Consider the following 8,656-nt stretch of genomic DNA (forward strand, 5'->3'; position numbering starts at 1 on the left):
CATAATCATTAGTGGAGAAAATCGTTAAAGAAATGATGGAGAGAATTAAAACTCCACCAATAAATGATTTTCATCAACCCGACCATAACGTGACAGTGAACGTAAATAACATTAATGAATTAGACAAAATACCAGATATGGTCAAATGCCTACGCGAGTTCTCGGGACGTCCAGGAGAATTTAACTCCTGGCGAGAAAGCGTCGACAGAATATTTAAAGGTTTACGAAGGATTGAGGGATACACCAAAGTATTTTTCTATGCTCCATACAGTTAGGCACAAAAATCGTCGGCGACGCCGACACTTGCGCTAGAATCGTATAGCACAGCCGCTCGATTGGGCACACAATTAGGGAAATGCCTTATGAATGCATTATTCAGATAAAGGAGACATTGGTACTCTCTCAGTACCAAATGACAACTCTGACCCAAAGAAACGACGACATCCCAACGTTTTATACCAAAAAAGTTTAACCAAAATCTGTCCCTTATACTAGACAAGATATCCTGCCTAGACTTAGGAGAGGAATCAATTAGAAACCATGACAAATTCGTACAGAGAATAAAGCCCTCGATACCTTCGTTCGCGAGACTTAACGGAGACCTTCCTCTGCCTTCCTTAGCATCCGCGAAACCAACCACAACTGCCACAGGTATTACACCTGTGTCAGAAACTTGACAATATGGCATTTCGTATGAATCATGCACATAGCATGAACAAAACATTCAACTACGCACTTACCCCGACCTCCTCAGACAATAGCAGCAAATTATAATAACAATAGACCATTTTATCCCGAATTGACATAATTCTACGACACCTAGAACTAATTTTATTACCAAGAACGCAAACATTTAATCGACAACCGAATAGATATCAACCACAAACGTATCGTCAACTAACAACCATTTACGTCACCTAATAACTACAATTACCCTCAAAACAACCAAGGATTCCGTATGAATCAATTCGGTTATAACAATCAAGCGAACAACACGAATAGGCCTAATTTACCCCCTAAACCACTTGTCCCTATGGACGTATATCATTCTATCCACTCAAGACAGGTAAATTACCAAAACAGGCCAAATAAAAATCATACGAGGAAAAATAAAATTCTTTATACTTCCGTCATTAAAATCGTTTCACGGGATTATCGGTACTGACACATTAAACCAATTAAAAGCCACCATCCATACCGATAAAAATATTATGACCATATTTACGAATACAATCATACCTCTGAAACAACGAATATCCGAAGAAGTTAATAACGCGGTAATAAAGGTTCCCCATCTTTCTGAAGAACAAAAAGATAAAATCAAGGACGTAATAGCAAAATCCCCAAATTTATTTTCGGACCCAGACGAAAAACTGACGTATACTACGCTGGTCAAAGGCGAAATTAGAACAACGACAGACACCCCGGTCTACTCCAAACCGTACCCATACCCAATGGCTCTGAAAGAAGAAATAGAACGTCAAGTCGAAGAACTTTTTGCTAATGGAATAATAAGGAGATCTAAATCTCCTTACAACTCCCCGGTCTGGATAGTCAATAAGAAAACCGACGGTTCAGGCGAAAAAAAATATCGAATGGTCATCGACTACCGGAAGCTTAACGCCGTAACTATCCCAGACAATTATCCAATACCCGAAATTAACGAGGTCAACCTCGGAAGCAATAAAATATTTACCGTTATAGATCTTAAGAGCGGTTTCCATCAAATACCCCTTCGTGAATCTGATATAGAGAAAACGACATTTTCTGTGAATAACGGAAAATACGAATTTCTCCGATTACCTTTCGGGCTTAAAAATGCCCCTTCTACGTTCCAAAGGGCATTAGATGGCATACTTCGCCAGCACATCGGAATTAGATGCTACGTCTATATTGATGACGTTATAATATTCGGTAAAACCGAAGAGGAACACTTAAGGAATATAAAATTAGTATTTAAAACATTAGAAGAAGCGAACATGAAGATACAACTAGACAAATGCGAGTTCGCAAAACAGGAAGTCGAATTCTTAGGATACGTCGTCACTCCCGATGGCATAAAAACCAATCCCAAGAAGGTAGAGGCCGTAGCACAGTTCCCAGTGAAGAACCTGAAGGAACTAAGATCATTTCTAGGTATGTCAGGCTACTACCGTCGTTTTATTAGGGACTACTCCAAATTAGCCAAACCCTTAACTGCACTCCTTCGAGGAGCCGGGAATGTTTCAAAAAATCAGCCTAGGAAGATCGAAATAAAACTCGACAAAGTAGCTTTAAATGCATTTAACAAATTAAAAACTTCACTAATATCAAGGGATATTGTCCTCGCTCACCCGAACTTTGAGAAAGATTTCGAATTAACCACTGACGCCTCCCATTTTGCAATAGGAGCCGTCTTTTCACAAGATGGAAGCTCATCACCTATATTTCAAGAACTTTGAGCAAGACAGAAGAGAACTATGCCGTCAATGAAAAGGAGATGCTCGCCATAATCTGGTCTCTTAATTATTTGCGCAGTTATCTGTACGGCTCTAAGAAAACCAACCTCTTACGTATACCCTGAGCCACAAAAATACGAACAGTAAGATGAAAAGATGGAAAGTGTTCAGCCTGGGTGCGTCTGAAATCGGCAGTGGGTAGGCGCACACGGGTCGATCTTGGATTGGATGATTCGCTCAAAAGAAATAAATAAGAACACAAAGAGGAATTTCCTCGTTATAATATAATATTTAATTTAGAGTGAAGGAAAATATACAGAGGATACAATATTACCTTTGTGTATAACTTGACGATGGTGATTCTGGGCGATGTGAACTGCTTGGCGGTCGATCATAAAAGAGGCCAGTTGTGCCGTTGATGACAACCGCTAAGCCGCGAGAAAGTCCTCCGGTATTAAAGAGGGGAAGAGCCACACGCACAACCACCCTTACGTATACGTGCATGGGTGCTGACAACCTGCACACACACACGTGCATGTGTATGAAACGTATGCATGTGCATGCATGCACACAAATGCGGTGTGAGTGTGGGTGGCTGGATATATTATTAAAACATTAGGGAGGGGCGCCGTCAATCAGGTAAAAGTTAGGCGTTGGGCCTAAACATGCCGCCCTTCTTGCGGTACACAACGTCACAGTCCGCCAAGGATCACCGACCATGAAGAAGAGGAAAAAATAAAAAACTTATAGCTAATTATATCTAACTTAACATAACGCCGGCCAGTCCGCCGGCTTGGCGATACGCAAGATAGTTTGCGCAGTGTGCGAGCTTGGTTGCTGATGCCTCGGTCATTCGGCACTTTCCCGTTCTGGTTCAAGGCCTGAGCCAGGTTTGCCTAGAGCTAGGGATTGCGAAAAGAAGTAAGAAGATACATGTGTTGATATTTCTTGCCGTTTATTACAAAGTCATTGGAAATGAATAAGCATAGAATTTTGTATGAAGAAAATTCAATAAAGATAACTTATTGTAATGATAAATGATTGTAAACGCACACCTCCATTGTGAATTCATACAAGTGACGAATTTTTTATAAAACGTTCACAATAGTGAACAGCTTCGATCACCTGTTCAATCGCTGTTCGATTACTTAAATCATTAGCTTAACAGTGGTTTTCAACCATCTATGTAGACGACTGGTATATTGTTTCATTTACCTATTTCAAAAATGCCTGCATGGCGGATTGCGCAAACTTAATCTATAAAGTTGATTTTTGGAATGAATATTAGTATGTAGTTTGATTTTCTGTATACACATTTAAAGGAAAAGCTGATTTGAAACACAAAAGTGCAATTTGTGGCACTTCAATTTAATACCGGCTAGTGAAACAAAACCTTTCTTCCATTCCCTGGCCATTCGCGACAACCGTTCTCCGTTTATTATTTGACAGGTAGGTATGGCAATGGAGGAAATGAAAGATGTTTCGTTGGTATGAATTCACAATACACATCCTGTGCAACCGCGTACAAAAAAAATTCAATAAAGATAACAAAGTGTAAAAAATGCATGTGTTTCGGTCGTTACCGAACATTTTTATGTTAGGCCTTGGTTGTGCCCGAGAGTACCCAACCGAAGATGGTACTCTGAGCTAGCAAAGGGCCAAACGTGGTGGGCAGAATACCTGGTAGCATTATTTCCGCATATACGTCTGTCCTTAGCACGAGGCGGATAGGGGCGGATGAATAAAATTGCGGATCCGCCAGACGGAGACGTGCATACGGGGATGCGATGGCGCTGGTCGTGGGGGCCATTCGCCGAAAATTGGACACGACCGCCGCATGGGTTGCAATCCGTTTGTTTTGACCGTGTCTTCCTCGTATGCGTAGTAGGCATCCTGCTTGCCCGCCAATGGTGCTGGTAGGGAGTTGGAGCTCCTGGGCGTGCTCACCCGCAATCACTGTGGTGGGGGAGCATCCATCGATTAAGGCGCGAACGAGGTGTAGCCGCCCCCTGATTCTATTTTCACGACCGCGGTGGGGGTGATCGCTACCGTCGGTATCATGGTGGCGGTGGCAGCGGAGTGCGGGGCTAGGAGCCCTGCCCGGAAGGTGGACGCTGTGGAGAGCTGGAACGAGCTGTATCGTTGCCTGCGATCTTGTGTCTGATGATGGGTGTGGTGTCGTTGTTGCAGGCGAAGAAGCCTTGTCTCCGCTCTGCGGTCGCGCGGTTGTTGTCTTCGTTGAGGTTCCTTGGTTTTCCGGCGAAGAGACCGAGTCTGCGCTCGGCCGTCATGAATATGGCGCTGGACTGTCGATGTGTTGTGCTGGAGCCGCTTCCTTTCATGCTGCAAAAGCGGTCGAAACGATTTGGCTGCTGGTGTTGTGTTCGGGCGAAGAGACCGAGTCTCCGCTCCGGTTCGGTGGATTCGATCTGGATGAAGAGGCCCAGTCTCCGTTCCAGCATCTGACGCATATAATGATATGGAGTCGTCAATCCGCTCACGGGGTGATTCCAGCTCCTCCTCAACTTGTACACTCCATGGCTTGGAGCGGGCTTCGTGGAGTAGCTGTTCCTCTTCATCAGTCGAGGAGATGTGAAGCATCGTGTGATGTTTTTCGCCGCATTTTTTACATCGGCCTTGGCTTGGGCACGCGTTAGAGCGGTGGTCTAGAGCCAAGCAATTTCCACAACAGCTCCCGCGGATCGCTAAATAAAGACGCTCCTCGGGTTTTTTGGCCCGAAAGATGGGGCACAGACGTATGGGATGTTGCCTAAAACAAGCGCGGCATTCCGACGTATAACGCATGACGTTCTTCGCAGCATCTCGTTGTATAGCGGCAAAGCGACCCATTTTTCTGAAAGAAATGCAATATGTTTGACTGGGTCGAGTCATTCTCGAAAATGCGGGGGCGAGTGGTCCCTAATTGTATTATTGGGATTTGGGAAATTTTATTAGCGCGCGCATAAGGGGAAACATCTGTCGCTGCATAAAAAAAATATTCATATGTGGCGCGCATTATGTGCGTGGCCTCTTTCCCCGCACGTTATGTGCCTGGGTCTTTAGTGCCTTATTTTGTTTATTTTGTGTCACCCGGTAGCGTTTTAGATAGCCACGGGCACACTAATGCTGCAGAAAAATTGGCATTTACGATTTTCGGTTCGCACATTCTGGTACCGAACCGGGTAGAAAGTGTATAGCGTGGGTTCTTTTGAGTCGCTGTTATTTGTGTTGTTGGTGCTAAAAACCAGCAACTTTCCTGCCCGCCGCAAAAAAAAATGTCTGGACAGCAAAATTGTCTGCCAATAAAGAAAAAATATGTTCGTTTTGGAAGAGGGGAGAGATTTATAAAATGTATAATTTTTTATTTGTTGGTATTGCCCTCCGCTTATTTGTTCAACTTTTCCCAAGTACTCTTGTAGTCCTGTTTTATTGATGGCCTTTATCAAAAGGCACGGTTCCCGAAGGGTATTTGGCTCCGATACCGATTCCTCAGACTCGGGTTTTGGGGTACCCGTTTGCATCTTTTTATGCATCCGTAATATAATGTACATTTAAACTCGGCATATATGTGTACATACGTTGGTGTAAGTATATGGACAGTCAGTGCACGGACCTTACCGCATTGGTAGATTTACTAACTTTTCTGACCCATTTTTCATTTTCTACTACTTCTACTACTTCTGCCACCAAGACTTAGATTCTGCCAATATTTCAGTATTTTCGCGCTGAAAACGCATACTGCGATCATTTTAAAGTGTCTAATTGCCAAGCCCACCCAACTAACATTAGGAGGGTATACTGATTAAAATCAGTCAATTTTTGAAAAATTTGTGAACAACTTTAAACAAGAAATGAATTTTTGATGAGATAAATATAGTAACTGAGCACGCAAATATTTTCTGCGCTATTTTTCTCAGTTTTTTTTTTTTTTTTTTTGAACTGTAGCTGTTGTTTTCTTGGTAAAAACTACCAACTACTACTATTTTAATTTTTTTTTTTTTTTATTCGTCTACTACCATCCCTTTTTAGAATTCCGCTCACTGGTACCAACATACCAATGGCAATGACAAAAAAAAAAACGCACATTCATACATACCCGTGTATAGAAGGCAAAATTCCTATGAATTGAAATAACGGGAAATGTATCAAGTGATTTTCCGTTCTTTCATTTCATTTTTTACTACGGCGTGGTTTGGAGTGATAACTCAAAAAAAAAAAAAAAAATTATGGGCGAGCTAAGAGGTCTTCGCACAGCCAGAAAGCATGTGAATCATCGCCGCGATCAACGTTGGGCTGATAAGGATAACAAAAAAGGCGGTTTAGGAACAAGATGGAAGACTAACCCTTTTGGTGGAGCATCTCATGTCAAACAGCCTAACTCTGCCATTCGTAAGTGCGTGAGGGTGCAACCCATCAAGAATGGGAAGAATATTACATATGAACAAACCAGAGACGTTTAGAAACTCATGAACTGCCGGGCTATGGAAGGCGTCGTTCAACAAGGTACGGAAACCAGTTTACTTAAAACCATTTTTTAGACTATTCGTCAAATTCATAATCTCTGTGAATCCGGTATAGATTAGGTCAGGTTGAAAGGCCGGTCCGTGAGAACCGCACATAAGATAGTTGCAAATTGTTTAAAATATAAAACACACAAAAAAACTTAATTTTTATTAAGAAAAACTTAACTTGCATAATTTAAGCTATCTGCTGTTGTGAATCCTCAAATGTTCAGTTTCTTAGCACGTTCCTCCCAAGTATTGTACGCAACATGACTCAACGTAAAACCAACTGGCAAACCAACACCCTGCACGCTATATAATACATCATTTTCGCCTTCATTAGCTATCTTATGCGCTACCGTCACAGTACATTTGCCTAGAAAAAGTGAGGAGGCTACCATAGGGCCACGCGATATATCAATATGTGTACCCAGACGATAGATTGTAACCCGCCCTTGATTTTGCTATGCAATACTAAGCAATTGTTCGTGTTTGTAATGTGAATCGGCGAACATTTCCAAAGCAAGTTCGTCGCTTACGTCGAGCCGTTCAATTTGCAAATCTTTTGCTGCTAATTTAATCATTTCGGCGGAAATAGCGCGTAGCTCTAACTTATTAGGCGCCCAGGTTTGTGAACGTAGTACTATATCGTAAATAAACCTACCGGATTTAATATTTGGTCCAGGGAAACTATGGAGTTGCAGTTGTGCCTCTTCAGTACAACAGTTTTCCAATGCTGCACCCGGCATGAAGTGACATGTGCGCTAGAATACTTTGTTTACTATATGTGGATCAGCTACGTTACAATTCAACAACTGCAATGTACATGATTCGGGCAACGGACGATGCATATCCCAAGGCACATTTCCGTCGATTAATGCGAGTGCGGAACGTTTGCAATGACCTTCACTTAAGTGCTGTTCACTATTATAGGGTATAGATATAGAAGCATTCATAGCGAGTGTAACATCCTCTGGCAATCCAAGATGACGCACTTCAATTTTTTTTCGATTCTTCCCACTGCTTCTTTCTGACGTCGCTGCTCCTGTGAGAATAGGTCACTGCGTTTAGCTACAGCTGGGGTTATGGCGGTGGTACTGGCGGCGGAATAATGACGTAGGCTTGTTAATCCATTTAAGCGACTTGCTATATGCAATACTGTTTTAGCGAGCGTTTTAGTGGGCGTCATTTTTTCTAGTTTCTTAATGGATTTTCTTTTAACTTTCGAAATAAAATCCTTAATTTGTTTTTTTTTTTTTTCAAGCGGCACAAAAGTTGTTACTGTTCAGCTAAGCTTGGATTTGCGATTTTAGGCGCTGATTTAGTTTGTTTAGCTGCTGTTTCAGCGCTTGGTAAGGCTTCAACCAACTTCCAGTTTTTCTTACGTAAATCGTCATTCTTAGACTTCTGATCGTGCAGCTGTTGTGACAATTCTTTTTCTCTGCTCTTAAGCTTCTCCACTATCTGTTTGGCTTGTTGTAATTGCTGATGTTTATTTGCCACATCATGTTGCAGAGACTCAATACGTTTTTCCAAGCCGTGTTCAATTTCACCAAATACTTTTGATTTATATTCTAAATGATTGAATTGATTTAACAACGTTGTATTCTTTACATTGAAATCAGTCAATTGCTTTTACTTATCAGCCAATTGTGCTTAGCGCGCATCGATTGTTGCTTGCAAACCCGATTGATCTGCTGGTTTGCTATTGATACC

General features: G+C 42.0%; 1 pseudogene; it reads right to left on the minus strand.

Annotated features, from left to right (window-relative positions):
- Positions 1-7,161: 7,161 nt before the first annotated feature.
- On the minus strand, positions 7,162-8,129 carry LOC137235100 (large ribosomal subunit protein mL39-like; annotated as a pseudogene).
- Between the last annotated feature and the right edge of the window lie 527 nt (positions 8,130-8,656).

The sequence above is a fragment of the Eurosta solidaginis genome, chromosome X (assembly GCF_040869045.1).
Source record: "Eurosta solidaginis isolate ZX-2024a chromosome X, ASM4086904v1, whole genome shotgun sequence".
NCBI lineage: Eukaryota > Metazoa > Arthropoda > Insecta > Diptera > Tephritidae > Eurosta > Eurosta solidaginis.